The sequence below is a fragment of the Phyllobates terribilis genome, unplaced genomic scaffold (genome assembly GCF_046119375.1).
Source record: "Phyllobates terribilis strain yellow unplaced genomic scaffold, ASM4611937v1 Scaffold_1__5_contigs__length_1240528914, whole genome shotgun sequence".
NCBI lineage: Eukaryota > Metazoa > Chordata > Amphibia > Anura > Dendrobatidae > Phyllobates > Phyllobates terribilis.
The window spans coordinates 199,762,021-199,777,212 of record NW_027362761.1 but is presented as its reverse complement, the minus strand read 5'-3'; positions in this window follow the sequence as shown (position 1 = coordinate 199,777,212).

The window sequence follows — 15,192 nt, the reverse complement described above, 5'->3', positions numbered from 1 at the left end:
CCCACCTGCGGCACGGGCTGACCATTGCTGGCGATGATACTCAGGTCATCATCTGGGTAGAGGGTTATGTCCGAGTCATTCCAGTACTGTTTAAAGAGCACGTACGGGATAGTGGTCACCTGTGACCCAGTGTCTAGTAGGGCACTCATAGGAATGCCATCCAGTACCACAGGCAAGATTGGACGTCCCCATACGTATATATCACGCCAGTTTGATGGGCCTGATGGTCTTATGCCTGGGGGTTGGCCCTCTACCCCAGGTTGTGCCCGTTTAAATGACAGTACCTTGCCACATGTCCGGGTTGATTGCAGCAGCGGCAGATGGGTCGTCCGTCCTCGTTGTATCTGTCGCTGGGTCTTCCTCTGGCCGGTGGGGTCCTCCTCAGTCGGCGCCATGGGACGTCCTCCGGTCCGGATGCCAGCTGGATCTTTCCTGGAGAAGAGACCTGTAAAGACTGCACAGTTCTGGTTAGCGCGGCAACGCTCTTAGTCAGCTCTTGGACCTGATGGTGCAGGTCTGTAGCCAGGTCACTGTTTAAAGCCTGCGCATCAGCTCCCACAGGCCCTGCAGACAAGGGCGCCGTCTCCTGGTGGTAAGTGATAGCAGGGCGCCTGTGGGTCACAGCGCCACCTGGTGCCGGTTCTCGGAGCACCCGGATGGCTCTGTCCTTGAACTGTGCAAAGTCCAGGTCAGGGTCCTGTAAGGCCATTGCCCGCAACTGGGTTCGGTGGGCATTGCACAGTAGACCCTCAATAAATTGTTCAGTCAACAGCTTATCTTCATTTCCCACGCTGTCAGGGTCTGCCTGCTTAATGGCTCTCAGGGCCTCTTGTAGGTTTAGAGCATAGTCTCTTATACTCTCATGTGCCCGCTGTTTACACCCGTAAAATCTGAGCTTTATTTCGGCTGAAGTGCGGGTATCAAATGTGTCTTTCAGCTGGGCTAGTATTTTTCTGACAGTCCTCTTCCTCCCAGGTGGCCAGGACTTTACCTCCCTTTGGGCTGCCCCGATTAATTGGGCCACCAGGATGCTCACTTTTTGCTCTTCTGTGAGGGGGTACACCTGGAAGAGGCTATCCAGTCTTTCTCTAATATCATTTAGAGTATGTGACTCCCCTGAGTACTGGGGTAGCCAGGTTGCCCCCGGGATATAGGGCATGGTGAATGGCATGACTGCTGCAGTGGTTGCGCTGGCGGTGGCTGTGGCAGTGGAGCTCCCCTCGGTATCCGGCATCCTCCTCACCCCTAGTGGACCGTGGCCTACCTTGCGATGCTCTTCTTCCGTAGGCCGCGGCTCCGCAGTCGATCGTCGGGGTTAAGGACCTGGCATTGTGCTCCGATGACGTCAGCGTCGCTCTTCCTCCCTTCCAGGACCTTGCGCAGCGTCAGAGCGTGGGGCGGATCGTGGGGCGGAGCTTCGTATCTCGCGCGCTTTCGGCTCGGCGTCCCGAAGATGGCATCCGAAGGCGGGAAGCAGCTGCGGATGGCGGGAAGAAGGCAGAAGATGGGGGGAAACGGTCCAAGGTGGCGTCTGATGGCGGGAATCGGCTCCGGACGGCGGGAAACTTCACCACAGGTAAGTATAAAAGTCTCTTTTTCAGGCACGCAGTACCCGGTGGTTGCGGGCACGAAATCCTGCCGACTACGCCAAAGTTGACGCGCCCCCTGGGCCTGTGTTGTGCAGGGGAACCCGGAACCGGGCCTGTTGTAGAATGCTGGGGGTTGTAGTCTCCGTGTGGCGGTGACCCGGTCCGTGCCCAGGGTGGTCAAACCAGTGGCAGTCGTAATGTATAGCAAATGTCCGACTACGCCACCCGTGGATTGCGGTCAGTGGGGACTGTCGCTGCGCTGCCGACCGCTGAGGCTGATGTTGTTTGCGCAGCCGAGTATGGGATAACTCCCCACGGGAGAAGTATTGCCTCAGGGCAGCTAATGTGAGAGATGATGGGAGTGATGGTGTGAGGGTCCCAGTGCTAATGGTGCTGGTGCGGCAAGGAATCACAGAGACGTGAGGTGCAGTTCAGGGTCTTTACTGATGGTACAAGGCAGACCCTTCCCGGGAGTACTGGCTAGTATAAGGGGCCTGGTCAGTCTGCGAGCAAGCAGGAGTTCCCCTGGCCAGGTGGAGTTGTAGGCCTCCCGTTTATCTGCACTCTTCCTGGCTACCTTGCTGTCAGCGGTTACAAGAAGCCCACGTCCCTGAGTATACCGTGTGGTGCTCACCCGTATGGCTGGTGACTTGGGGCCTTCTGTTAGCCTCCGCTCCTGGATGGCGGCACTGGTCCCTTCTTTGTGACTGAGCCTCCGGGCTTCTATGGCCAAAGGACCTGGAATCCCCTGCCGGCTGGTTTCTGCTGCTGGGTATATATCAGTCCCCACAGCCTCGGACTCCTGTGTCCGGTTTTAGTAACTTCAGCCAGGGCGAGCTATATCTCTGCTCACAGCCCCTGGCCTTCTGCCTCTGCTCCTACAGAGCTCCTGTTGTCACTTTCCCTCTCCAGGCTCTGACTGCTCTGCTTGTTCTGCAGGCTCTGTCTCTCTTAATCCCGCCCCAGACCCAGTTTATAAGTGCAGATTCCTCCCCTCCCAGGTCTGGGTGGGCAGTGTTGCATGCTTAGGGCTCCTGACCAGAGAAACCTCCCACTTGCTCTCAGACATAATATCTCTATTACTGTGGCAACCAGTCCCCTGGGGTGTCACATATCCAATGCAGGATTTCCACTACATAAAACGTGCAGTGAAATCCACAATGGATTTTGCTGCTGCAGATGTTGCGGCAAAAGTTTCCACTGTGGAATTTTCAGTTGTAACTCGAAGTGAAATTTTTGTCTAGAAATCCCATACAAATAATTTACTACACATAAAGCGGTGTTTGAACGTTTATGAACTCTTCAGATTTTTGAAGATTTCTACATAAATTCTACTTAAAACTACAACAGATTTCCATGTGCTAAAAGAAAATAAAGATAAACAAATCAAACATAGGAATCAACAATAGAGATGATCGAATAAACCTGCAGAGAATCGATATAGAGTTGAATTTTCTGAAATTGTTTCCTTTGAATTTGAACAGTTTGCAATTCGATTCAGTTTGGTGCCAATTCACATACAGTAACAGAGCAGGCTAATGACATCAGACGCGGCAAAGTATGCTTCTTCATAATGACCTGCAGCTATCACAAGCTCTAGAGCAGTCTATCAAGGGGAACTATCACAGCCAGTGGAAAAGGTGAAGGCCGGCCAAGCATACCTGTTGAATATTCCAATTTGGCAACCGCACACTGCACAACTATTCTGTGGGCTGTTTTTGGATTTTGAGTCTCGGTTCCTACTTCCTGGCATCTGTTGTTACTTGCTCCATTTTTGGGCAGGGGAAATTAGAGTCTTTAACCAAACATTTGAATATAAATTAGTAGAGTAACTAGAGACATTTAACACTGCAGGTCTGCTTTGGCACACCTGTTTAGATTGTCAATATTGGAAACACATACATATACTAAAGGCAGGCTAGGTTTACATTAGCCTTCTTGGCCATCACATGAAGCCTGTCTTGTAATTGTGGTTGATTCAATATTTTTCTAGGGTAGTTTAAGAACTTGATCAATATACATGTGTCAAAAATGTATGTTAAACCAAAACGCTTCACTGGTAATGGATGTGGTTACTTGAGAAAAAAAACACCCATACCATGGCAAAAAATGTAGAAGCTGGCAGAAACCCTGCAGTAGTAATGCAAAACACAATTGGCATATTTTAACTTTGGCAAGCATATTAGTGGGGAGGAAGTGGAGGGCATAATGGAATGCATGTCACAACCTTCATCTCAGTCACGGCAGGATGATGTAGTCTCTAACAGCGACATCATTTCATTGAGTCTTAAGTTGACTCCATATTCTCTGCTGTCATAACAATTAATTAATACTGTTTATTGGGGCCTATGGTAGTTATTATACCGTGTATGATGGGCTGTGTGGGCATACTACTGTGTTTAGGTGGCCGTGTGGGCTATCTTATTGAGTATGGGTGGCTTTGGGAACCATCATACTGTGTATGTGGGTTTTGGAGCATCATTATAAGGAGGCATAATGGGGATAATTATCAAGGATGTAGAAAGTATAAGGATGTATAAGAAAGTATTGAGGTAGTAGTTTACTGTATAAAGTGATATGAAGTGGAGTTCATAAAAGCGGTCTATCTGGAGGGTATTTTTTATAAGGGAGGATGTTGTGGATTATATAGCTCATAAGAGCAGGTGGTGTGGCGGTTATAGATCATAAGGGTGGACAGTGTTGTGGTTACAGACAAAACCCAAGATAAAAACACAATAAGCAAATACCCTGCAGTAAATAAATAATAATGCATGAAAATAACATAGGGTGCTTAGTTAACATAATTTTGATCAAAAAACTACAAAAGCCAACCCACCTTGTCCCTATTCGGGACGATCCTAACCTCTGATATTAAAACCTGACCATTTGTCAAGTGATACGCTTGTGGATACGGGCTGAGAAGGACTGATACGTGGCTTGTGGACACGCAGCCATGGGGAACTACATGAATGTAATGTCCAGCTCAAAAAAAAAAAACATAAGGGGTGAAGATGTCATATAGTTCACAAAGGAGAACAGTGTGAAGGCAATATTATATAGGAGAGAACAGTGTGGAGGCTATATAGCGTCAGAATGACAGTATGGGAGCCATATTTTATGCAGGGAGGATGCTAAGGGGTGATTATTATTCAGAGTTAAGCATGGGTAAAATTTTTTATTCAGGAGCATTATCATGACACTGTTATTTTTAATGGCATCATATTTGAATGTGATGCAGAAAACTTGAGAAGATATAAGTTTGCAGAGAAGAGCTGTGGTTGTCCAAAGTTATCATAGCGTCTGGACAAGAAGGAGATGAAAGGGATTAGAATGACTCCAATCAGAGAAGATACCTAAGAGTAAATGTTTATTTTTGGTGATGCACTCATCCTCTGATGGTTATTTCTGGCATCGCATTCATGAACTAATGGTGGTTCTGGTGATTTTTTCATGTAGTGATGGTGATTCCCGTGCTGTATTCATGAGTAGAGATGAACGGTGTTCGACTAGAACTGTTCGCCAATCTCAAATTCGAGCTGTTTGGGGCGGTGTTCGAGTTGTTCGACGAACCCGAACGATTTGCAAAAAATTCGGCTGTTCGAGGTTATGTTCGATAACTGTTCGTGCACCAAAAGCATGTCCTGCATGTCTGGCGCTATTTAGAGCACCAATCATGCAGGGATTGTCTGCCACTCACTGTAATGCCACAGCCATGGTGGTTGTGGCATTACAGTGATTGCCCAAATCGATGGGAACAGTGCTCACAGTGAAACATGAAAAGCCGGCAATTCAGCAGCGGCATACACCGGTACCCGACAAATTAGAACCGAAAGAATAGAGCTTCACACATAGATTAGATAGATAGAAACATGTCAGTCACATATATAAGAAGCACAGTGACAGTGTTGCTTACTGTACTTGTCATTTAGTGTAAAGGATTTATTAAAAAAAATAATAGTGTTTTCATGCACCGTCTCTTTAAAAAAGCCGGCCGGCATTTCAGCATCTGTACCCGACAATTTAGAATAGAAAGAATAGAGAATCACACATAGATTAGATAGATAGAAACATGTCAGTCACATATATATGAAGTACAGTGACAGTGTTGATTACTGTACTTGTCATTTAGTGTTAAAATAAAGGATTTATTTAAAAAAAAATTGGCGTGGGGTTCCCCGTAATTTTAGGCTCTAGCGGAGGTTAAGCAGACGGCTGGGGCAGATGTTTGAAGCCTGGGAAGGGGGTAATACCCACGGAGCTTCCCAGGCTACTAATATCAGCCCCCAGCGGAATACCTAGCCTTTACTAGCTATTAAAATGGGGGACCCCCCCAAAAAAAATGACGTGGCGTCCCCCCTAATTTAATAGCTAGCAAAGGCTAGGCAGACAGCTGGGGGCTGATATTAATAGCCCAGGAAGGGTGCCATGAATATTGGCCCCCTCCCAGGCTAGAAACACCAGCCGTCAGCCGGCCCAGAAATGGCGCATCCATAGGATGCGCCAATTCTGGCACTTAGCCTCGCTCTTCCCACTGCCCTGTAGCGGTGGCAGTGGGGTAATAGGGCTGGGGTTGATGTCAGCTTATAATGCCAGCTGACATCAAGCCCAGGTTAGTAATGGAGAGGCGTCTATAAGACACCCCCATTACTAACCCCATAGTCAAAGTTAAAAGAAAACACAAACACCCAGAATAAAGTCCTTTAATTGAAATAAACACACAATTCTTTATTGTTCTAAATTAAACCATACTTACCACCACGCCCATTCCAGCTGAAGCCAACGATCCCCTGCAATAAAAGTAAAATAATAAAGCAACCTCATCCTTACCTTTCCATGGTTCCCAGGACAGCTTCAGCTCTGCTACATCGAGATGACAGGCTGGACCGCAGCAGAACGCTGCCATCCAGCCTGTCATCCCGCAGACAATGAGAAGCGCAGGCATGCTTGCGCTCCTCAGTGTCTCGCTGTGACGACATTAAGATGAGCCGACAATGAACTCGGCTCACCTCATGCACGTCACTGACAGCGTGGGAGAATTCTCCTGCACTCAGCGCTTCAGCGTGAGAATTTTCCCACGCTGTCAGTGACGTGCATGAGGTGAGCCGAGTTCATAGGACATGAATGAGCTCACCTCATGCACGTCACTGACAGCGTGGGAAAATTCTCACGCTGAAGCGCTGAGTGCAGGAGAATTTTCCCACGCTGTCAGTGACGTGCATGAGGTGAGCTCATTCATGTCCATTAAACTCAGCTGACCTCATGTACGTCACTGACAGAGTGGGAGAATTCTCACGCTGAAGCGCTGAGTGCAGGAGAATTCTTCCACGCTGTCAGTGACGTGCATGAGGTCAGCTGAGTTCAATGGACATGAATGAGCTCACCTCATGCACGTCACTGACAGCGTGGGAGAATTCTCCTGCACTCAGCGCTTCAGCGTGAGAATTTTCCCACGCTGTCAGTGACGTGCATGAGGTGAGCTGAGTTCATTGGACATGACCTCGGCTCATCTGGATGCCGTCACAGCCAGACACTGAGGAGCGCAAGCAAGCCTGCGCTTCTCAGTGTGTGCGGGATGACAGGCTGGATGGCAGCGTTCTGCTGCGGTCCAGCCTGTCACCTCGATGTAGCAGAGCTGAAGCTGTCGTGGGAACCATGGAAAGGTAAGGATGATGTTGCTTTATTATTTTACTTTTATTGCAGGAGATCATTGGCTTCAGCTGGAATGGGCGTGACGGTAAGTATGGTTTAATTTAGAACAATAAAGAATTGTGTCTTTATTTCAATTAAAGGACTTTTTTCTGGGTGTTGTGGTTTTTTTAAATACTTTACTAGAAATTCATGGTGGTCATGTCTAATATTGGCGTGACCCCATGAATTTCGGGCTTAGGGCCAGCTGATAATGCCAAGCTGGCCCTAACCCCTTTATTACCCAGTGAGCCACCGCACCAGGGCCCTGGATGAGTTGGGTACAGCGCCAGAAGATAGCGCTTCTATGAATGCGCCATTTTCCGGGGTGGCTGCGGACTGCAATTTGCAGCTGGGGGGACCCAGAAAGCTTGGGTCTCCCTGCGCTGCAGATTCCAGCCCCCAGCTGCCTAGTTGTACCTGGCTGGACACAAAAATAGGGCGAAGCCCCACGTATTTTTTTTTTTAATTATTTCATGAAATTCATTAAATAATTAAGAAAAAAAGGGCTTCCCTATATTGTTGTCTCCGGCCAGGTACAAATAGGCAGCTGGTGGTTGGGGGCAGCCCGTTCATGCCTGCTGTACCTGGCTGGACACAAATATAGTGCGAAGCCCCACGTCAATTTTTTTTTAAATTATTTCATGAAACTAGATGGTGGCCCGATTCTAACGCATCGGGTATTCTAGAATATGTATGCGGCAGACCCGGCGCAATCAGCAGAGCGGTGTTTAAATTTGGCGCCAAAATCGCTGACTGGTCGCGGCCAGCAACCGCGACCAATCAGCAAAGCGGTGTTGAAATTTGTCGACTATATCACTGATTGGTCACGGCCGGCGGTCGCGACTAATCAGCAGAGCGGGGTTTAAATTATGCGCCAATAATGCTGATAGGTTGTGGTCGCGACCAATCAGCAAAGCGGTGTTTAAATTTGGCGCCAATAATGGTGATTGGTCACGACCTCGACCATTCAGCAGAGCGGTGTTTAAATTTGGCGGCAACAATGTTGATTAGTCGCGGCCGGCGGTCGCAACCAATCAGCAGAGCGGGGTTTAAATTTGGCGCCAATAATGCTGATTGGTCGCAATCGCCGGCCGTGACCAATCAGCACAGCGGTGTTTAAATTTGGCGTCAAAATCGCTGATTGGTCGCGGAAGGCAACTGTGACCAATCAGCCGAGCAGGGTTTAAATTTGGCGCCAATACTGCTGATTAGTCGCGGCCTGCATCCGCGACCAATTAGCAGAGCGGCGTTTAAATTTGGCGCCAATCTCGCTGATTGGTCGCAGCTGGAGTCCGCGACCAATCAGCAGAGCGTTGTTTAAATTTGGCGCCAATCTCACTGATTGGACGCGTCTGGCGTCCGCGACCAATCAGCAGAGCGTTGTTTAAATTTGGCGCCAAGCTCGCTGATTGGTCGCGGCCGCTATTTAAATGTGGCGCCCAAATCGGTGATTGGTCGCGGGCAGCGCCAGCGACCAATCAGCGATTTTTAACACAAATGTCCGGACCTTTGTAACACCATGCGGATACTGTGGGGACATCAGCGGTTAGGGTGTGAAGGGAGGACCGGGGAGCGGCGCTGACATCCAATTGGTCGCGGCCGCTATTTAAATGTGCCGCACAAATCGGTGATTGGTCGCCGTCTTGACCGCGACCAATCACTGATCTTGCCGCCAAAGTTAAACACTACTGTGCTGATTGGTCGCGGACGCTGCCCGCGACCAATCACAGATTTGTGCGCCAAATTTAAATATCGGCCGCGACCAATCACCGATCTTGGATCCACATTTAAACAACGCTGTGCTGATTGGTCGCGGCCGATATTTAAATGTGGCGCCCAAATCGGTGATTGGTCGCGGTCTTGGCGCGCGACCAATCACTGATCTTGCCGCCAAAGTTAAACACTACCGTGCTGATTGGTCGCGGACGCTGCCCGCGACCAATCACCGATTTGTGCGCCAAATTTAAATATCAGCCTCATGCACGTCACTGACAGCGTGGGAAAATTCTCCTGCACTCAGCGCTTCTGCGTGAGAATTCATTGGACATGAGCTCACCTCATGCACGTCACTGACAGCGTGGGAAAATTCTCACGCTGAAGCGCTGAGTGCAGGAGAATTTTCCCACGCTGTCAGTGACGTGCATGAGGTGAGCCGAGTTCATTGTCGGCTCATCTGGATGCCGTCACAGAGAGACACTGAGGAGCGCAAGCATGCCTGCGCTTCTCAGTGTCTGCGGGATGACAGGCTGGATGGCAGCGTTCTGCTGCGGTCCAGCCTGTCATCTCGATGTAGCAGAGCTGGAGCTGTCCTGGGAACCATGGAAAGGTAAGGATGAGGTTGCTTTATTATTTTTCTTTTATTGCAGGAGATCGTTGGCTTCAGCTGGAATGGGCGTGATGGCAAGTAGAGTTTAATTTAGAACAATAAAGAATTGTGTCTTTATTTCAATTAAAGTACTTTATTCTGGGTGTTTGTGTTTTTTTTTTTTTTAACTTTGACTATGGGGTTAGTAATGGGGGTGTCTTATAGACGCCACTCCATTACTAACCTGGGCTTGATGTCAGCTGGCATTATAAGCTGACATCAACTCCAGCCCTATTACCCCCTGCCACCGCACCAGGGCAGCGTGGAAGAGCGAGGCTAAGTGCCAGAATTGGCGCATCCTATGGATGCGCCATTTCTGGGGCGGCTGACGGCTGGTGTTTCTAGCCTGGGAGGGGGCCAATATTCATGGCACCCTTCCTGGGCTATTAATATCAGCCCCCAGCTGTCTGCCTAGCCTTTGCTAGCTATTAAATTAGGGGGGACCCCACGTCATTTTTTTGGGGGGGTCCCCCATTTTAATAGCTAGTAAAGGCTAGGTATTCAGCTGGGGGCTGATATTAGCAGCCTGGGAAGCTCCATGAGTATTACCCCCTTCCCAGGCTTCAAACATCTGCCCCAGCCGTCTGCTTAACCTCCGCTAGAGCCTAAAATTACGGGGACCCCCACGCCAATTTTTTTTTTAATAAATCCTTTATTTTAACACTAAATGACAATTACAGTAATCAACACTATCACTGTACTTCATATATATGTGTCTGACATGTTTCTATCTATCTAATCTATGTGTGATGCTCTAATCTTTCTGTTCTAAATTGTCGGGTACAGATGCTGAATTGCCGGCCGGCTTTTTTAAAGAGACGGTGCATGAAAACACTATTATTTTTTTAAATAAATCCTTTACAATAAATGACAAGTACAGTAAGCAACACTGTCACTGTACTTCATATATATGTGACTGACATGTTTCTATCTATCTAATCTATGTGTGATGCTCTATTCCTTCTTGTCTAAATTGTCGGGTACCGGTGTATGCCGCTGCTGAATTGCCGGCCGGCTTTTTTAAAGAGAGCGTCTTCTGAGCAGTTTGTCAGCTTTTGGACACCTTTGAAGGTGTTTTCTATGTGTTTCTATGTGTTTCTATGTGTTTTTGTTTGCCTGCCATTGGTTTTAACGGTGTTCGACGGTGTTCTAAGGTGTTCGACGAACAGTTCGACGAACAGTTCCTCGAACATCCCGGTGTTGGACGAACCGAACCGAACCCGAACACTACGGGGGTGGCTCAACACTATTCATGAGCTGATGGTGTTTCTGGTGCTGATGGTGGTTCTGGTAAAGAATTCATGTACTGATGATGGTTCTGGTGGTGTATTCCTGAACTGATGGTGACTAGAGATGAGCGGTGTTCGACTAGAACTGTTCGCCAATCTCAAATTCGAGCTGTTTTGGGCGGTGTTCGAGTTGTTCAACGAACCCGAACGATTTGCAAAAAATTCGGCTGTTCGAGGTTATGTTCGATAACTGTTCGTGCACCAAAAGCGTGTCCTGCATGTCTGGCGCTATTTAGAGCACCAATCATGCAGGGATTGTCTGCCACTCACTGTAATGCCACAGCCATGGTGGTTGTGGCATTACAGTGATTGCCCAAATCGATGGGAACAGTGCTCACAGTGAAACATGAAAAGCCGGCAATTCAGCAGCGGCATACACCGGTACCCGACAATTTAGAACCGAAAGAATAGAGCTTCACACATAGATTAGATAGATAGAAACATGTCAGTCACACATATAAGAAGCACAGTGACAGTGTTGCTTACTGTACTTGTCATTTAGTGTAAAGGATTTATCAAAAAAAATAATAGTGTTTTCATGCACCGTCTCTTTAAAAAAGCCGGCCGGCAATTCAGTATCTGTACCCGACAATTTAGAACCGAAAGAATAGAGCTTCACACATAGATTAGATAGATAGAAACATGTCAGTCACATATATATGAAGTACAGTGACAGTGTTGCTTACTGTACTTGTCATTTAGTGTAAAGGATTTATCAAAAAAAATAATAGTGTTTTCATGCACCGTCTCTTTAAAAAAGCCGGCAGGCAATTCAGCATCTGTACCCGACAATTTAGAATAGAAGGAATAGAGAATCACACATAGATTAGATAGATAGAAACATGTCAGTCACATATATATGAAGTACAGTGACAGTGTTGCTTACTGTACTTGTCATTTAGTGTAAAGGATTTATTAAAAAATATAATAGTGTTTTCGTGCACCGTCTCTTTAAAAAAGCCGGCCGGCAATTCAGCATCTGTACCCGACAATTTATAACAGACAGAATAGAGCTTCACACATAGATTAGATAGATAGAAACATGTCAGTCAGATATATAATAAGTACAGTGATAGTGTTGGTTACTGTACTTGTCATTTAGTATTAAAATAAAGGATTTATTATTAAAAAAAATTGGCGTGGGGTTCCCCATAATTTTAGTCTCTAGCGGAGGTTAAGCAGACGGCTGGGGCAGATGTTTGAAGCCTGGGAAGGGGATAATACCCACGGAGCTTCCCAGGCTACTAATATCAGCCCCCAGCTGAATACCTAGCCTTTACTAGATATTAAAATGGAGGACCCCCCCAAAAAAAATGACGTGGGGTCCCCCCTAATTTAATAGCTAGCAAAGGCTAGGCAGACAGCTGGGGGCTGATATTAATAGCGCAGGAAGGGAGCCATGAATATTGGCCCCCTCCCAGGCTAGAAACACCAGCCGTCAGCCGCCCCAGAAATGGCGCATCCATAGAATGCGCCAATTCTGGCACTTAGCCTCGCTCTTCCACGCTGCCCTTTTGCGGTGGCAGGGGGTAATAGGGTTGGGGTTGATGTCAGCTTATAATGCCAGCTGACATCAAGCCCAGGATAGTAATGGAGAGGCGTCTATAAGACACCCCCATTACTAACCCCATAGTCAAAGTTAAAAGAAAACACAAACACCCAGAATAAAGTCCTTTAATTGAAATAAAGACACATTCCTTTATTGTTCTAAATTAAACCATACTTACCGTCACGCCCATTTCAGCTGAAGCCAACGATCTCCTGCAATAAAAGAAAAATAATAAAGCAACCTCATCCTTACCTTTCCATGGTTCCCAGACAGCTTCAGCTCTGCTACATCGAGATAACAGGCTGGACCGCAGCAGAACGCTGCCATCCAGCCTGTCATCCCGCAGACACTGAGAAGCGCAGGCATGCTTGCGCTCTGCAGTGTCTGGCTGTGACAGCATAAAGATGAGACGAGTTCGTGTCCAATGAACTCGGCGCACCTCATGCACGTCACTGACAGCGTGGGAGAATTCTCCTGCACTCAGCACTTCAGCGTGAGAATTCTCCCACGCTGTCAGTGACGTGCATGAGGTCAGCTGAGTTCATTGGACATGAATGAGCTCACCTCATGCACGTCACTGACAGCGTGGGAGAATTCTCACGCTGTAGCGCTGAGTGCAGGAGAATTTTCCCACGCTGTCAGTGACGTGCATGAGGTGAGCTGAGATCATTGGACATGAATGAGCTCACCTCATGCACGTCACTGACAGCGTGGGAAAATTCTCCTGCACTCAGCGCTTCAGCGTGAGAATTTTCCCACGCTGTCAGTGACGTGCATGAGGTGAGCTCATTCATGTCCAATGAACTCAGCTGACCTCATGTACGTCACTGACAGCGTGGGAGAATTTTCACGCTGAAGTGCTGAGTGCAGGAGAATTCTCCCACGCTGTCAGTGACGTGCATGAGGTGCGCCGAGTTCATTGGACATGAACTTGTCTCATCTTTATGCCGTCACAGCGAGACACTGAGGAGCGCAAGCATGCCTGCGCTTCTGAGTGTCCGCGGGATGACAGGCTGGATGGCAGCTTTCTGCTGCGGTCCAGCCTGTCATCTCGATGTAGCAAAGCTGAAGCTGTCCTGGGAACCATGGAAAGGTAAGGATGAGGTTGCTTTATTATTTTTCTTTTGTTGCAGGAGATCGTTGGCTTCAGCTGGAATGGGCGTGATGGTAAGTATGGTTTAATTTAGAACAATAAAGAATTGTGTGTTTATTTCAATTAAAGGACTTTATTCTGGGTGTTGTGTTTTTTTAAATACTTTACTAGAAATTCATGGTGGTCATGTCTAATATTGGCGTGACCCCATGAATTTCGGGCTTAGGGCCAGCAGATAATGCCAAGCTGGCCTTAACCCCTTTATTACCCAGTGAGCCACCGCACCAGGGCCCTGGATGAGTTGGGTACAGCGCCAGAAGATGGCGCTTCTATGAACGCGCCATTTTCTGGGGCGGCTGCGGACTGCAATTTGCAGCGGGTGGGGCCCAGAAAGCTTGGGCCTCCCTGCGCTGTGGATTCCAGCTCCCAGCTGCCTAGTTGTACCTGGCTGGGCACAAAAATAGGGCGAAGCCCCACGCATTTTTTTTTTAAATTATTTCATGAAATTCATGGAATAATTAAGAAAAAAAGGGCTTCCCTATATTGTTGTGTCCAACCAGGTACAAATAGGCAGCTGGTGGTTGGGGGCAGCCCGTCCCTGCCTGCTGTACCTGGCTGGACACAAATATAGTGCGAAGCCCCACGTCAATTTTTTTTTAATTATTTCATGAAATAATTTTTTTAAAAAAGGGCTTCCCTATATTGTTGTGTCTGGCCAGGTACAAATAGGCAGCTGGTGGTTGGGGGCAGCCCGTTCCTGCCTGCTGTACCTGACTGGACACAAATATAGGGCGAAGCCCCACGTCAATTTTTTTTTAATTATTTCAGGAAATTCATGAAATAATGAAAAAAAAATTGATGTGGGGCTTCGCCCTATATTTGTGTCCAGTCAGGTACAGCAGGCAGGAACGGGCTGCTCCCAACCACCAGCTGCCTATTTGTACCTAGCCGGACACAACAATATAGGGAAGCCCTTTTTTTCTTAATTATTCCATGAATTTCATGAATTTAAAAAAAAAATACGTGGAGCTTCGCCCTATTTTTGTGTCCAGCCAGGTACAACTAGGTAGCTGGGGGCTGGAATCTGCAGCGCAGGGAGGCCCAAGCTTTCTGGACCCCACCCGCTGCAAATTGCAGTCCGCAGCCGCCCCGGAAAATGGTGCGTTCATAGAAGCGCCATCTTCTGGCGCTGTACCCAACTCATCCAGGGCCCTGGTGCGGTGGCTCACTGGGTAATAAAGGGGTTAAGGCCAGCTTGGCATTATCAGCTGGCCCTAAGCCCGAAATTCATGGGGTCACGCCAATATTAGACATGACCACCATGAATTTCTAGTAAAGTATTTAAAAAAAACACAAACACCTAGAAAAAAGTCCTTTAATTGAAATAAACACACAATTCTTTATTGTTCTAAATTAAACCATACTTACCGCCACGCCCATTCCAGCTGAAGCCAATGATCTCCTGCAATAAAAGTAAAATAATAAAGCAACATCATCCTTACCTTTCCATGGCTCCCATGACAGCTTCAGCTCTGCTACATCGAGATGACAGGCTGGACCGCAGCAGAACGCTGCCATCCAGCCTGTCATCCTGCAGACACTGAGAAGCGCAGGCATGC